The sequence below is a fragment of the Pelodiscus sinensis genome, chromosome 31, assembly GCF_052426305.1.
Source record: "Pelodiscus sinensis isolate ZL-2025 chromosome 31, ASM5242630v1, whole genome shotgun sequence".
Taxonomy (NCBI): domain Eukaryota; kingdom Metazoa; phylum Chordata; order Testudines; family Trionychidae; genus Pelodiscus; species Pelodiscus sinensis.
This window is the reverse complement of record NC_143082.1, coordinates 6,553,099-6,570,245: the sequence shown is the minus strand read 5'-3', so window position 1 is coordinate 6,570,245 and position 17,147 is coordinate 6,553,099.

Genomic DNA, 17,147 nt, shown 5'->3' with positions numbered 1-17,147 from the left:
GGGTGGAACACAGCAGCTATTTAACAGCACGCAGCAACACCGCACAAGAACAGTTGTGAAGTTGATCACTGCATTGAAAATGTTCACAAGGTAGATTAGAAAAGTGCTCTGGGAGCTGGGCTGAATGCCGGGTTTGTCATGGGAGAAAGGGGGCTAATTACAAAGCTCCTGTTTGTGTTCTCAGTGAAGTGGGTCATTGCATCAGGCAGAGGCCGCAACGGGCTCAAAGCTCTCACTGTCTGGGTGAAATCCTACCCCCGGGCTGCACTGCACAGCCCATCTCTGGAGACAATCAGATGGGGCCTGGGAGCTGGGATTCATTTGACAGGGATGTTTGAACATAAATCCGCAGAGAGGAGTCTGAGAAGGAAAATCTCCCCCTTTGCTACCTGCTCGTCACAGCCTTGTGCTGGGACCTGAAATCCAGGGATTGAAAGTGACGAGGGGCCAAAAGCTCAGCCTGCTGCCCCTCTGGGCCAGGATCTGGGAACTGAATTCTCAACTGTTACGTAGCATCCGTATCAAGAAGGCATGTGGAGTGAGGGGGGTTCTGGGACCTGGTTCCCTCCTCATCTCCCCCGATGCACAGAGGACGTGGACGGGACTGCACAACAGGGCCAGAGTCAGAAGGGGAGTGAAAGCTGCACCCTGTGCATTCTGGCCTCCTGCCAGCCAGCCCCCTCCTGATCCCCCTGCCCTTCAGCACGGCCCCCTCCTGATCCCCCTGCCCTTCAGCACAGCCCCCTCCTGATCCCCCTGCCCTTCAGCACGGCCCCCTCCTGATCCCCCTGCCCTTCAGCACGGCCCCCTCCTGATCCCCCTGCCCTTCAACACAGCCCCTTCCTGATCCCCTGGCCCTTCAGCACGGCCCCCTCCTGATCCCCCTGCCCTTCAACACAGCCCCTTCCTGATCCCCTGGCCCTTCAGCACGGCCCCCTCCTGATCCCCCTGCCCTTCAACACGGCCCCCTCCTGATCCCCCTGCCCTTCAGCATGGCCCTGTTTGCTTCCCCTGCTGTGAAAAATGGCCAGGTCCTGAAATACAAAAATTCAGGTGGAAATCAGTCACTGGCTTTCCCCAGCCCCTGGGGATTTTTTGGAGAAAATCAGTAAATGAAGGGACTTGTTTATTAAGCAGCAGGATGCCGTGGTGCTGAGAGGGACCAGCATTCAAGCATGTCGATACGGGTTCTGGCTCACACCCCAAATATGGCCCAATGTCCTGCCTTGCCCTGCACGACAGAAGTGGGCTCTGGTAGCGAGAGCAGGGTACTTGGGCCTTAGGACTCCTGGGTTCTATTCCCAGCTCTGGGCAGAGACTGGTGAGTCTAGTGGTTAGAGCTGGGGTGCTGGGAGTCGGGACCTCCGGAGGGTACGTCTATGCAGCAGCTTGGAGTGTATGTTCAGGCAGCTGCCCTGCACCGCAGCATATACTGCAACATACATACCGCCACGTGTGGCACGCTGCCCTGAGCACGGCCACGTGTCTGTCTGCCCAGGCTGGGAGGCCCATGCCCAGCTGCCGGGGGTCACAGGCGGGGCCTTGGTGCCCTTCCCTGAATGTCTCTCTCCGGCACAAACTCAGGCCGACCTTCAGCAGGTGCCTAGTACCCGCTTCTCCAGGCCGGCGTGCTGGAAACACCAGATAGGAGCTCCGTCTCCTGCTGAGACAGCCAATCAAATCCACTTGAGGTGGCAGCTACTTAGCCATTGGACCCCACCCTGCCCAGAGCTGGGAATCCAGCCCAGCCCTGAGACCCCACTCGCCTCCCAGAGCAAGGGACACAACCCAGGAACCCTGACCCCCAGCTCCCTTACCCTCCCCCCAGCCTCTCCATGCCCGGCCCCTGGCCTGGATCCTCGCCTGTAGCTAGGGCTGAGTGAGCTCACCCGGCCACAGCAGGCCGGGCCCATAATTATCTGGAAACAGTCATTTCCTGAGGTGCCCACGAGTCCCTCATCAGGGCTGGCAAGGACATTTAAAGGGCCGGTGCACTCATTCTGCGGGGGACAGTGATAGAAGTGGTGTCAGAGACCAGCTCTACAGAGGAAAGCCAGCGAGTTGGAGAGCCGAGGGGAAATGCAGGGAGCTGCGGAGGAGCTGGGCACAGAGCACCCCAGAGCCTCTATGGCACTAGGGGGCGCTGTGCTGCAGGGAGCATGGTAGAGGCTCTGAGGGGGAAGATCTCTAGAGCTCTGCAAATCCACAGGTATCTGCTTTATATCCGCAGGAACCAGTTCCACTGTGGCCGCAAATTATTATTGCAGATGCGGATGCCAGTTTTGTATCTGCACAGGGCTCTAAGGAGCTCCACCCGAGCCAGCTGCAGTGCCCCTGTGTGGCACTAGGGGTTCTTTACCACAAATGCCATCGTTTCAAGTGACTACCCGAGTTTCCCAAAGCGTGCTCCTGAGAATCCGCGCAATAGGCCCAGGGGCTCCGTGAGAAAATATGAATGACACTTGTATGAGCCTGCTAGCTTGTTACTAATTTTCTGTTTTAGGGAAAAGAGAGTGTATAAGAAATAGCAGAATTCCAAAACACTGTCTGTGTACTTGGTACCTAGTGAATTAAACATCACAGTATTTTAAGGGCTCCAACAAATTTTCAGGACCCCACGTGCCTGAAAAAGTTTGGGAAACCCTGCCAGGATTCTTCACTACACTCTTGTGCAGAGGCCTCAAACTCAATTTACCTTAGGGTTAGGGTCAGGGTGAGGTCAGTGCCAGTCCTCAAATCCTCCTAGAGGGCCAGCAGGCACACCCCTCTGGCAAGGCTCTGGGGAGGTTTGGGCATCTCTGTTCATCCCCCCTATGCATCTTCCGGCCCCGCCTGCTGCCCCCAGTGATTTAAAACCCTCTGGGGGCCCCAGTCACCAATCCCAGCAGCTTAGCAGGGCTAGAGTAGCTTCCAGCTGCTAGCTCCATGCGGCTGCTGGCATGTCCTCGTGGCCTGGGGCAGTGTGTGCAGAGCTATCCCATCCATCGGTGTCAGCTCTGAAACTATTAACTCATTTTGTGAAACTGACTAGATATCAGTGATGCCAACTCCCCGGATTTGATTCCAAGCCTCCTGATAATTGGGGTGGTTGTTTTTTCTGGAAAGCTCCAGACATTTTATTCAAATTAAGCCAGATCTAGGAAATTCACTGCCTGCTGCCTCATGCACCACTATCAACTGTGATTGCTCTGACTTAACAGATTATGCTTGTTTGTTGGTGCAGAATATTAGAAGAGAACCATAGCTTCCTCCTCCTCCTCCTTTTTTTTAAGGGCATCTTTAGGCCTCAGGATTTGTGAAGAAAAGCTAGAAAACATGCCGCACGTTCAGCCAAAGACCCCAAAACACCTGATGCCAGACAAAAAGACCCCGAAGTGTATTTTGATCTGTGATTTCAAGAAGCCATTCTCTTTCCAGGGACGGGAGGGCTGATTCATGAGTTTTGAACTCTTGGGGTTAGCAATACAGTACATGCAAGCTGACCATGTCTCCCCCTCCGTCCTGAAGCCCAGACAGAGACCTGAAACTGAGTTCTCACCCTGACCCCCATGTCCTCACCCTGGGATGCTCTACCCCAGCAGACATCCATGCTCTCGTATGGGGACCTTGCCTGCCCCCCCACTAACATCCGCGTCCTCACACTGAGATCCCCCACCCGCACCAGGGGTAACCAAAAGTGAAACTCACTGGCTGCAGAAGCAGTTTGAGCGGCTTCCTGGCCAGCGCAGTTCACATCTCTGCAGAGGGAGCCGGTGCAGCTTCCTGGACTGAGCAGTGCCCTTTGCAGCTGGGACCATGGGGGCACTAGGGTCTGGGGGACTGCTGAGAGAGCATCCCCATGTGCCATTCACCGGCTCCTCCCTTGTGCTGCCAGCAGCCCACACGGGCCTGATTAAATAACGTTTTTCCAACCATGTCTCAGGCCAGATTGGGGAAATGATGGGGCCAGAGATGGTCCCCAGGCCGGGAGTTTGAGATCCCTGCTCTTGTGCAATGTTGGCACCACAGGGATGGCTGCATGTCAGCACCAGGTGAGGGATTCCTGTGTAAATCCCTCTGTGCCCCACCCCAGACATGATGGTATCTTGGCACTATGTGAGGAATCCCTGTATAAATTCTTCCATGCCCCACCCCAGAGGTGGCTGCATCTCAGTGCCTGAGCAGTCACAGGCTCTACAGGCCTTGGGTCCCCTGATATAGAGGGAGCTAGTGAGAGCCCAGATTTTCCTAATTCGGGTCATGATTTGGTGGAGGCTGTGCTGGTTGGCACGAGGGATGGGAGGTTACTGCTCCAAGCATCACCTGGGGGGAAAGAGGTCTCCCAGGCTCTCTGAGGGGTCCCAGTGCTGGGCGTCGAGTCCTCTCAGATGGGTCTGTTCCCCACCCTTGTGTCCCTGCTCCCCATTCACTCTCCCACCCCAGACACATCCTGCCTCAGAACCCCCCAGCAGTGTGGGGGGAAGAGACTGGAGTTTATGGGGTGGCTAAGAGGTGCATTATTAGGTAACCATGGGAGGGTGCTAGAACTTGGTTCATATGCACTTGGTTGTACACCTCCTCCTTGGGCACCCCAGATGCAGGCTGCGCTCTTCCCTTCCGCAGTGGCGCCCTGGGCTCTAGAGGCAGCAAGAGGGTTGTGATCTTGGGGAGGGAAGAAGTTAGTCTCTTCCTTCTGCCCATCTGCAGGGGTGGCTAGAAACAGAGTCATGAGCCCAAAGGCAGTTTGAGGCCACTGGGGCTTCAAACTGGTCCAGTCACCCTGACCCCTTCAGGAGCCGCTGGGGCCTGGATTCCCGGAACTATTGGCTAGTCCCTTCCTGTAAAAAACCTCTTATTCCCCCTCCACCCAGGGGGAGGGACCCCTCCCTTGTCACACACAGGTGGGAGAGGGCTGTGGTTGACAGAGGTCACCCCAGGGTACTGGCCGAGAGGGAAGACAATGCTGCGAAGAGAGGAAGGGGGTCAGAGACCAGAGGAAGGAGCCATAGATGGGTAGATCGAGGCGTGTTCAGAGGGGTGCCTGGATGCTCAGGGAGCTCTCAGTAAAATCCAGAGACAGACGTTCACAGCTCCCCCGTCCCATGTTTCACCCTCGTTGAGGAGCTGCTTGTGCCATCCAATACAAAGGACTCTGTTGGGAACCCCACAAGGGGGCGCCAAACCCACATGGTCACTGGCCTTATTTATCCCAAAGCATCTGGTGTCCTGGCTTTGCTGGGGCAGGCCTGTTCACACCACGTCCCAGCGCCCTTGGAGGGGGACTCGGTGTCCCAGCCTGCCATTTCACCCAGCAGGCGAGAACGTCGCTCACCCCAGACACTGAACGATCAAATAAGCTTCAGGAACGAATAAAAAGCTTCAGGGGGCAGCCGAGTTAGTCTGTAACTGGAAAAACGTAAAACACAACGAATAGTCTAGCAGCACCTAAAAGACTAACAAAACATGTAGCTGGCTGTGCCCACGAAAGCTCACAATCCCATCTGACCACTAGGCCTCACTCCCTTCCCAGAACTAGGATCCAGTCGCAGACTCTGGTACATAGATACTGTGCAGGGCAGGGGGCTGTGCCCTATTCTGTAGGGTGGGTCAGCACCCAATGCACCCCTGTCTGTCCTGACCTATCAATGTGCTTCACAGCCACTCCCAGCACAGTAGGGTCCTGGTGCCAGAGATGGCACTACACCTTCGCTCATTTACTCGCAGCAGTTCAAGGTAGAAAATAGAGACAAATGTTCAGGTTCAGGGTTGCTGAGGGAGGGAGGGAAGGGGAAGAAACATTCTCAACACCTCCCCCCCAAAAAAAAGACAATTTCTGTGAGCAGTTTCTAGGGGAAAAGGACATTTCGCTCTGGCTATTTCACTAACAACATTCCTGAGAGATCGGTTACAAAATGCTGGAGTCAAGCTGTCTTGCTGCCTGGAATTGCTCAGGGTTTGCTAGGCCAGCCCAGCCCAGGCAAAAGAGCACTCACTATGATTTATTCAGTCTATTACGGTAACACCAAGACATCCGAAATCGTGATCCAGGCCCCCAGAGTGCTAACTGCTGTATATTGATTGTTAGGTATATTACGGTAGCACCTAGGCATGGCCCAGGATCCTTCAATACTCGCTGCTGTACATTATTAGGTGTATTACGGTAATGTCTAGGCGCCCCAGTCGCGGCCCAGGCCCCTGCAGTGCTGGCTGCTGTACAAACTGCCAGGCCCTGCCCTGCCCAAACAGTGGCCAATCTGGGTGTAAGACAGGAGGCCCCAGGAGGTGACAGATGGGGGAACACAAGGCAGTGTGAATCTGAACTCAGAGTTTCATGACTGGCTTATTCAGACACTAGGGACTGGCTAAAATCTTCTCCCCTTGGGACATTTGTACACCCTAAACCCCAGCTCCCGCAGGGCGCTTGAATCGAGCTGAGAAAGGCAGAACACAAGCCAGCAGCTGGAAATTGCAGCCAGCCCAGTTCTGTTGGCAATAAGTCCCAAATGTACGACAGAGCGGGCAACTGAGCACTGGCTCTAATGCCCAAGGGATGGGGGGATTCACCATGGCTGTGTCTAGACTGGCCAGTTTTTCCGTAAAATCAGCCGCTTTTCTGGAAAAACTTGCCAGCTGTCTACACTGGCCGCTTGAATTTCCGCAAAAGCACGGACTTCCTACTGTAAGAAATCAGTGCTTCTTGCGGAAATACTATGCTGCTCCCATTCGGGCAAAAGGGCCAGTGTAGACAGCTCAGATTTGTTTTCTGCAAAAAAGCCCCGATCGCGAAAATAGCCATCGGGGCTTTTTTGCGCAAAAGTGCATCTAGATTGGCACAGACGCTTTTCTGCAAAAAGTGCTTTTGTGGAAAATCGTCCTGCCAATCTAGATGCTCTGTTCCGAAAATGCTTTTAACGGAAAACTTTTCCGTTAAAAGCATTTCTGGAAAATCATGCCAGTCTAGACACAGCCCATCTGTAAATCCAGACTGGCTGCTGTTTTGGAAGACGTGTTGGCCGAAGACGAATGATCGGTTCAGTACGGGGGAGCCAGCCTGGGTGACATGCGGTACGGATCGTACGGTAGGGCAGACGGTCGAATGCCCCACACAGGCCTGGAGAGCTGCAAATGTGTAAAACCGGGATGGAGGCAGCATCTGGGAGCAGCGACACCTGCGCACAGTGAGTGGAGGTCGGGGGGGAAGGGAGCTCTTGCCTTTTGCATCCGTATTTCCCACCCCTAAAAATATCTCAGCAATGTCCCACTTTCAGATGTAGAAATTCACCTGGGGATCTGACACCCCTTCCTCTGAAATGCAGCCAGCTCTGGGGTGATTAAAACTGCAGCATGGATTCCCAGCGCCTCCCAGCCCCATCTTGCTCCCTGCAGCATGCCGTCCCCTAGCACTGCACTGGGATAGTGAGGCCTGCACTGAGCGCCCCCTGCTGAGCCCCCTGTGCCATACAGCACCTCCTAGCACTGGGCCAGCACTCACCGTCACGGGAGAGCGCCCCCTGCTGAGCCCCCTGTGCCGTACAGCATCTCCTAGCACTGGGCCAGCACTCACCGTCACGGGAGAGCGCCCCCTGCTGAGCCCCCTGTGCCGTACAGCACCTCCTAGCACTGGGCCAGCACTCACCGTCACGGGAGAGCGCCCCCTGCTGAGCCCCCTGTGCCGTACAGCACCTCCTAGCACTGGGCCAGCACTCACCGTCACGGGAGAGCGCCCCCTGCTGAGCCCCCTGTGCCGTACAGCACCTCCTAGCACTGGGCCAGCACTCACCGTCACGGGAGAGCGCCCCCTGCTGAGCCCCCTGTGCCGTACAGCACCTCCTAGCACTGGGCCAGCACTCACCGTCACGGGAGAGCGCCCCCTGCTGAGCCCCCTTTGCCGTACAGCACCTCCTAGCACTGGGCCAGCACTCACCGTCACGGGAGAGCGCCCCCTGCTGAGCCCCCTGTGCCGTACAGCACCTCCTAGCACTGGGCCAGCACTCACCGCCAGGGGAGAGCGCCCCCTGCTGAGCCCCCTTTCTTCCAGAGCACCCATTGCCTCATCCTAGCACTATCCCAGAGAAGCTCATGGGAGGCTAGCAGGAAGCCCTGCCAACTGGGGAAGGGCCAGGCCTGGACCCCAGAGTCCCCTGCAAACCCTGCTGGCACCCTCCTGAGAGCCAGAGCCCTGAGGCCCTCATCTCTTCAGGTGCTCTCAGCACCTAGACTGCAGCAGCAGCAGCCCCTAGGGTGTTCTATGCCTAACCACGCCTTAGCCCTAATTTCTGTGGCTGCTGCACAGCCAAGTTGGACCATTGGGAGGGTCAGGAGTCAGGGGAAGGGGTCCGGGGCCTTTCCCCTCTAGCAGCTGCTGGCTGAGGCCCAGGCCAGGCCGGGGGATTGGCCGGCTTGGGTTTGGTGCACGTGACATAGGGTGTTTCCCCTCGGGGGGTGACGGGCTCCAGTCTGGCCCCCAGCAAGGACAGGTGGGGAGCCACAGGCAGCTCGCCGGGGGGGGGCACAAAACTGTCCCATTGCCCCCTCACACCACAGACTGGGAGGCTTCGTCCCCCTTTCCCCTTCTCCTTGCCTCTTACTGGGGGGCTGTCCTCCCCCTCCTCCCCCTGCTTCATACTGGGGGGGCTGTCCTCCCCCTCCTCCCCCTGCTTCATACTGGGGGGGCTGTCCTCCCCCTCCTCCCCCTGCTTCATACTGGGGGGGCTGTCCTCCCCTTCCTCTCCCCCGCTTCATACTGGGGGGGCTGTCCTCCCCTTCCTCTCCCCCGCTTCATACTGGGGGGGCTGTCCTCCCCGTCCTCCCCCCCGCTTCATACTGGGGGGCTGTCCTCCCCCTCCTCCCCCCCGCTTCATACTGGGGGGCTGTCCTCCCCCTCCTCCCCCCCGCTTCATACTGGGGGGCTGTCCTCCCCCTCCTCCCCCCTGATTCATACTGGGGGGCTGTCCTCCCCCTCCTCCCCCCTGATTCATACTGGGGGGGCTGTCCTCCCCCTCTCCTCCTGCCTCATACTGGGGGGCTGTCCTCCCGTCCTGCCCCCACCCCCTGCCTCATACTGAGGAGTCTTTCCTCCTCCTTCTCCCCTGCTTCATATTAGAGGGCCTATCCTCCCCTCCTCCCCCACTCCCTGCACTTCATACTGGGGGGGGGGGGGCTGTTCTCCCCTCCTCCCCCACCCCCTGCACTTCATACTGGGAGTGCTGTACCTCCCCCTCCTTCCCTGCAGAGTCTCCCACCAGCCCCACACTGAGAAGGGCTCTCTCATCTCTCTCTACCCTCAGCCTGCCAGAAGCTTGCGCGCTACACTATGGGGGGGGGGGGCTGCCTTTCTCTGGCCAAAGGATGGGCTTTCCAAGAGGCAGTATTGCTAGTGGGTTAGAGCTGGGCCTGGGAGTCTGGACTCCTGGGCTCTGTCCTCTCCTGGGGGGCTGCTGTGCCCCCGGCTGATTCTCCCTGGTGTTATTAATAGGCGCTGTGTTTGTCGGGGCTGTTGGTGCAGGTGGGATCCGATGTCGGCCAGGGAGGGAAATCTGAGCTGGTAACAGGAGCCAAGCACAGGGCTTGCAGCGAGCCCCGAACATAAACACTGCAGCCGGGGGCGTTATTTATAATGGGCGGAGTTGGAACACTAGGAGCATGCAGGGGGCTGCCCCCAAACTCTGCTACCGACCCATAATCCCGACTCTCAGCCCCCTGCTATCCTGGTCTGCGCCCCCCAAACTCTGCTAGTGCCCCTCAATCCCGACTCTCAGCCCCCTGCTATCCTGGTCTGTGCCCCCCAAACTCTGCTAGTGCCCCTGAGTCCAAACCTGCAGCCCTCCACTACCCCAGCCATGCCCCCCAGCTCCATCGGTGCCCTTCAGTCCCAGCCTGCAGCTCCCTGCTGTCCCTCATGGGGGGTGCTGCTTGCTCACACCCTATGGCAGAGGTACGCAGGGGGAAGGAGGGGGAGCACACAGGACTCTTTGTCCAGCCAGGACCAGAGGAAGCTGCCTGAGGCTTCTACAAACATCTCTGGAATCCCCGCTGGGCCAGGCCACTCCAGCTGGGGGTGGGGGGGGGGGTGTCTCTTCACTTCTCCTGGGCAGAACCCAGGGAAAGCCATCCCAGGGCCGTGTGAGCCCCCTCCCCCTGCCCACAGCTGAGAGTTAGGATCCCTCGCCTTCCTCTCGAGGTCCACAGCTGATCCCATCTGCTGGGCAAAAAGAAGGGCAGCCCCCCTTTTGTGGCTGAGCCACCCCCTCAATACTGGGGGCCTCGGACAGCTAAAGCTTCTCTCTAGGGTTAAGTATCAGAGGGGTAGCCGTGTTAGTCTGAATCTGCAAAAGCGACGAGGAGTCCTGTGGCACCTTATAGACTAACTGAAGTGTAGGAGCATAAGCTTTCGTGGGCAAAGACCCACTTTGCATCTGACATGCATCTGACGAAGTGGGTCTTTGCCCACGAAAGCTTATGCTCCTACACTTCAGTTAGTCTATAAGGTGCCACAGGACTCCTCGTCGCTTCTCTAGGGTTAGTAACACTGACAGGGGCTGAAACCCTGATTCCCCCACCCGTCAGCTCTAACCACTAGAGCCTACTCCCTCTCCTAACTTGGGAGTCTGTGACTCCTCACCCAGCTGCTCTAACCTGCCGGGGTTAGAGCGGCAAATACTGGGGGCATTTACAACCCCATGGAAAGTTGTGGGGTATTTTCATCTCCCCACCTAGCCCCCACCAGGGAGCCCCCACACCCTGCTCTGTGGGAGCATTTACATGGCCAATTCCCCCTGTGGCCAGACGGGCTGCCTGGTTCCAGTGTTGCCGCACCAGCCTCCAGAGAGTCACTGGCTGGGTCAGGCTGCACCGCAGAGTGTGTGTGTAGGGGAGGAGGTGACACAGGTGGCCAGGGCAGACCAGTCCCTGCAGGCTGGGAGGGAGGGGAGATTCTGGGTGCACATTGTGGGGGTGGAAGATGGTTCAGCGGCCTGAGCTGCGGGTTTAACATGCCCAGACTAGCTGGAACCGGCAGCCTCCCCATCACGTGCCACCAGCTGTGCCCAGCTCATCCCATGGCATGGAGCAGAATTCCCCGGCCAGCGCTGTCCCGACCCACCGGGACAGGTTCCAGGGAGTTGGCTGAGGGGGGATCATTCCAACAGGGCAGCCCTGCTCCCAGCTTGGGGTGCAGGGAATAGGCACCAGCAGTTCCCATCAGTCAGTTTTGCACAGCAGGGGGCTATTTGGAAGGCTCCCAGAGAGTCCCTGCCCCAGTTCTCCAGGGGTCCTATGGGACTGGATGGCTCCCAGGTGCCCACATGGATCTATGGGCCCAGCCAGCCCCATAGCTGCCCCTCCCAGACCCACTTAGATGGGACCCATGTGCTCATTTAACTCAGTCGTCTCACCCCCCTCTGCCTTCTCAGCAACTCTGTGGGCCATTCCCCCCGTGAGCAAGACTGGCCCCATCCATACCCCTCCCGCCCCCATTGAGATGCAGGCTGAGCTGGAGATGGGCCCAATCCCTGTGGGGCTACCCGGCTGCATGGGCCCATGGGGCTGTTCAATGGGGGCTTAATGGGTTCATCTCTCCAGGAGTCACTCTTGGGCGCTGAGCCCGCTGGGATGCAGAGTCCTGCCCCCTTGGCTGCCATCCAGCCTGGAGGCATTTGGCTCAGTCTGCCCCTTCCAGCCTGGATCACCCAGCTCCCATTCAAATGTGGGAATTAGTCGTCCCCCACAGGTGCTGCTGCTGGTGCTTCCCTCCCCCTCCTCCTCACCCAGCTGCACCCACTTCCCTTCCCCCACTGCCTTCTGCCTCCCGTAAGTGGGTGCAGTGCTTCCCCCAACTCAGAGAGCTGTGGGTGCAGGCCTGTGGAGGGATTAGGGGGAGAGGAGCAGGGATGGGGATGCCCAGAGGGGGTGGGGAGAGGAGCAGGGGTGGGGATGCCCAGAGGAGTGGGGGAGAGGAGCAGGGGTGGGGAAGCCCAGAGGGGGTGGGGAGAGGGGCAGGGGTGGGGATGCCCAGAGGGGGTGGGGAGAGGGGCAGGGGTGGGGATGTCCAGGGGGTGGGGGAGAGGAGTAGGGGTGGGGATACCCAGAGGGTGGGGGAGAGGAGCAGGGGTGGGGAAGCCCAGAGGGGTGGGGATGCCCAGAGGGGGCAGGGGAGAGGAGCAGGGGTGGGGATGCCCAGGAGGTGGGGGAGAGGAGCAGGGGGTGGGGGTGCCCAGAGGAGGCAGGGGAGAGGAGCAGGGGTGGGGATACCCAGAGGGTGGGGGAGAGGAGCAGGGGTGGGGAAGCCCAGAGGGGTGGGGGTGCCCAGAGGGGGTGGGGAGAGAGGCAGGGGTGGGGATGCCCAGGGGATGGGGGAGAGGAGCAGGGGTGGGGAAGCCCAGACGGGTGAGGGTACCCAGAGGGGGTGGGGAGAGGAGCAGGGTGGGGGTGCCCAGAGGGGGTGGGGAGAGGAGCAGGGGTGGGGATGCCCAGAGGGGTGGGGAAGCCCAGAGGGGGTGGGGAGAGGAGCAGGGGTGGGGGTGCCCAGAGGGGGTGGGGAGAGGAGCAGGGTGGGGGTGCCCAGAGGGGGTGGGGAGAGGAGCAGGGTGGGGGTGCCCAGAGGGGGTGGGGAGAGGAGAGGGTTGTGGGTACCTCAGAAGGGGTAGGGGGACCCAGGTAGTGCTGGGGCTGGGAAGATCCCCAGGATATTTCTCTTTCCTGGAGCTCAATGCTCCCTTGTCAGGCCCTTTCCATCACCCTGCTGTGTCCCCTCCCCCCACCGCTCCCCCTCCTTTTGGGGTGCTGCGTTTTTAACTCCAGTCCCACTTGTCTCTCCTGGGCCGACAGGGGCAGTGGTGGGAAGATTCCTGGCCCCGGACTGGGGCAGGGGCTCAGGGCACAGGGGTGCCTGTAGAGGATCTTCAGCTCCAGGGAGCAGAGTATGGCAAGAGCCTGGCTCCAGCACCTCAGACCTCCCAAGAATGCGGCGCTCCGCCCTCCCCCATCTCTGTCTCCTATAGGCCCAGGGCTTTGGGGGGCAGAGACTGGGAGTCAGGACTCCTGGGTTCTAGCCCTGACTGTGGGGCTGCTGCCCCCTCTGGAGCTGGCAGGTGGGTGGGGGTAGAATGGTGGAATTCTGTCCTGTCCAGGATACTGCCTCCTCCCCCCCCAGGCCAAGGGGGACGGCTTGGGGACTCAGTGCCTGAGGAGGGGGTTGCAATAGAGTTCAGTGGATTCCCCACAAGGACCATTCTGACTGGGGGGGGGGGATTGAACAGTGGGGGTGAGGGGCTCCTGCTCGAAGGGGAGTGAGCTGTAGTGGTTAGAGCAGAGGGCAACTGAGTCATGTTATCCTCATCATTGTGGGAACGAGGAAATGGAACAGTGGAAAAATAAGAGTTGGGATTTCCCCAGCCTGCCCTGCCCCTCACCCCCACTCCATCCTGCTATAAACCTCCTCTCCATCCATACCGTCCATATTCCCAACTCCTCTGCCCCCCAGTAGGCCCTGGAGCGATGTCTGAGCCCAGCCCCTCCCCCCATGTGGGAACTTCACCCCTGTGTCCCAGGGCACAGCAGTGTGGGGTGGGGCAGAGGGCACTGTGGGTATGTTTGAGAGACAGTAGAGACCCCTTGGGTCACCACACCCAAGGGAACGTGGCTGGCGCATCACTCTGCTCTGGCTCTTTCCACCTGCCCTCAGGGCCCCCCAGGCAGCTGAAGGGATCCGCCCCAGAACAGACACAAAGCATAAAGCACCCCCTGCCATAGCTCAGGTGCATGGATGAATCCCAGCTAAGACATCTGGGCCAGGATTTGCTGGTCACCAGTCCACATGGGGCCTACACAGAGGCCCATGGCTGGAAGAGCCATTGAGCAAAAGAATCTCGTCAGCATCACATAGAAAACATGGACTGGGATCCTGGACTGGAATCTCGGAGCAGCCTTCTCCTCCTCCTCCCAGAATGAGTTGAACCTGGCCTGGATTTCTGGACCTCTGGACTGAACTCAGGTGTGAGCCATTCCTTTTCAGCTCTGGAAAGATCCTTCAGCACAGAGGGGCCCCGGCTCCAGGCTGTCCAGCAAGGGTCAGATTCTGAGAGGGCTGTAGGCTAGACCAGGGCAGGGGCTGGAGATCATCAGAATCTCCAGACTGAGCCAATCGCAGAGCAAGAAAAAATGTGTGGACTCCAACCGTGGAAGAGGGGGCAGCGGGCTGCCAGGCATGGAGACTGGCTCCAAGGGAAGATGAACAGTATAAAACACGAGACACAGAGACAGGGGAGCTGGCTAGAGGGAGGGAGGGATAGATTGGTAGAGAGAGATCTGAACAGAGAGATAAAGTCATAGATGTGATACTGAGAAGGGGCCATTTGACCCCCTTGCCTGACCTCCTGCAAAATCCACTCCACGGGATTCACCTAGTTCCCCTGTACTGAGCCCAGAAACTTGGGTTTGCCAAAAGACTTCATCCACAAAGGCAGCCAGCCTGGATGCAAAGAGATCGCAAATCTACCACTTCTCCTGGGAGTTGGTTGCAAGGGTCAGTTGCCTCCCTGGGAAATAGCTGGGCCTTATTTCTAGTTGGAATATGTCTGGCACCAGCTCCCAGCCATTCAGGCTTTTTCTCTGCTAGACTAACGAGCAATGTGGGCCCTGGGATTTTCTCCCACTGTGATCAAGTTGATGGAGGACTTTGGATAGCGAGAGAGGGCAAGGAAACAGTGGTGGTTCACCAGGTGGGCTGCTGCTGCTGTATTCACCAGCATCTTGGCAGTATGGGCGATTGCAGCCAATGAACGGCAATCCGCAGCCAATGATCCCCCCCATACCTGCAGGACCACAGGTAAATACAGAGGTGGGGGGGTTAACCGTGGCACACTGGATCCCACCTGTGGGCCGGTATTTGCCCACCCCTGGGATAGAGGAATGGAGATACAAGGATGGGTCAATTGGAAACAAAGGAGTTCAGAGGGAAGGATAAATAGGAGTGTGGAGGAGTGGACAGATGGACAGAGAGGTGTGGGTCTGGGAACAGACAGAGGGGAAGAGGTGAATGGATGAAGGGGTAGTTAGTGTATGGTAGAGGGAGTTAGCTGTGGAGCATGATGGCTGAGTAGGTAGGTAAAGGATTGGGACTGAGGGATAAATAGAGTGGATGGACAGAGGGATGAGGGGGTGGAGGCGTAGGTGGAGGTGTGTGGGTGGATATGGATGGAGAGGGGTGGATGGACAGAGGGGTGTGGGTGGATAGAGGGGAAGGTGGAGAGTGTGGATGGATGGATAGATGGATGGAGACAGAGAGGAGTGGGTGGATGAACAGAGGGATATGGGAGGATGAATAAAGAGGTGTGGGAGGATGTGTCATGGCTCCTTCCCCACTCTGGCATGATAAATGCAGAAGTGGGGGCCAGCAAGTGTACCCCAAAGCCTTATCTACCAGGCTTTGGTATAAAACTTCCCCCAAAATCTTAAAAACCTAGATCTTGGGAATAAAACTTCCACTGCCACCACCCAAATATTGATAAAGAAATCGGGGGAAAGATCATTTGGGAAATCTCACCCCTAAAATAAAAATCAGGGCACACAAGTAACCAATGCCAGGCTAATACAAAGAAAAGAAAGAACTTTTATTATTACAACAATATTCCTGTTGCCAGCATAATGACTAGATAGGAAGGTAACAAAATATACTCATGGAGAAACTCCATGGGCCTAGAACTTAGTTACAAAGAAAAGCCAAAACATCTTTTAAACAGTGCCAGACATCAGATCCCATACCCAACCCTTAAAACAATAAAGCCTAAGGAAACTACCTAAACTTTACCCTACTTACAGAAAATGAAGAATGGTGTCTTGGAGAGAGAAAGACATGCTTGTCCCTCTCTGTAGCTGCGGAGAACATCCGGATAGACAAAAGGGAGAAAGGAAAAAACCCAAATTCCTTTGTCCCAGTTTGAAAGTCCCACCTACATTCCTACTGGTCACTCCACCTGGCTAGGTGTAGTTAACCCCTTAATCCCCAGGCTGCTGGCTAACCCTCATAATCATGACAGGATGTGACACTACATCTCAAAGTAGCACCCTGGAACCCCCATACCCAACCAGACATATCATTAGGGTAGGCTTCATACTACGCATGACACCCATATGAGATACAGAAAAGATCACGCTCTGATGAGATCCAGGTCTGTCAAAATACGTCTCTCGTCAGTGTGCACCATGTTGGGAGATTTGGCTGGAGGGCTGTTGCAGAAATATGCTGTGTGGTTGCTAGTGATATGCAAAGAAGGGGAACCACTCCCAGGAGGGTGTTCAGGGACCATTAATCAGCAGGGGCGTTGAAATCAAGGGATTTACAATTCAATGATAGTTGCTCAAGACCACCCGAGGGGGATTGCTCAACCCTGTGGCTCAGCAAAGCCCACCAGGACATGCCTGGGCTTGTATTTACCAGGCACATGGCCTGAGAGGTAAACTAAGGGACTGTGGTATCAAGTATCATGCCTTGGCTTTTCTCCTCTGCCAAAGTCAAAGACTTCAACGAAGAGGGCTAGTCCTGGGCTTACGGGAGAGTTCTGTGTATTATGCTCTGTAACTTCCAATGGGAGGAAGAAAACGGTTCATCTAAACGCTGCCTAATGTAACAGGGGTTAAGATCAATGCAGACTGCACACTTACCTTTTATTGTCTTGGCTAACTATCTGACTTTTTGTGCCCACCAGTTGTAATAATTTGGCATCTCTCTTTCCCCAGTTTAATACGTCTGTTTTGTGGTTTACTTAAATACCGGTAGTGTATTTTGGTTGAAGTGCTTGGGGAATCTCAGGTCAGTTTACAAAGGCTGGGGCATCATGTTTTCTCCACATTGAGGGAGGGGTGGACTGGGTAGTACTGTTACACTGGTCCTGCACAGCTCTCCAGGGCTGGGGGAGGCCCCACATCACACACCTGCCCAAAGATCCAGGACTTAGGACACTCTGCGGCTGGAAGCATTTGGGCAGCCTGGGGAAGGGCTCTGGGTTTTGGCAAGAGGAGGGGATGGGAGTGGGGTTCAGGCAGAAGGGGTGGGCCAGGCCAGGGTTCACTCACTGCCCACAGCTAGAGAGCTGGGAGAAATCAGCCAGTTTCTTTCCCTGTGTAATGTGTGAGTGGTTCTGGAATAGTCATGCGGCCTAGCTGGGGGTTGG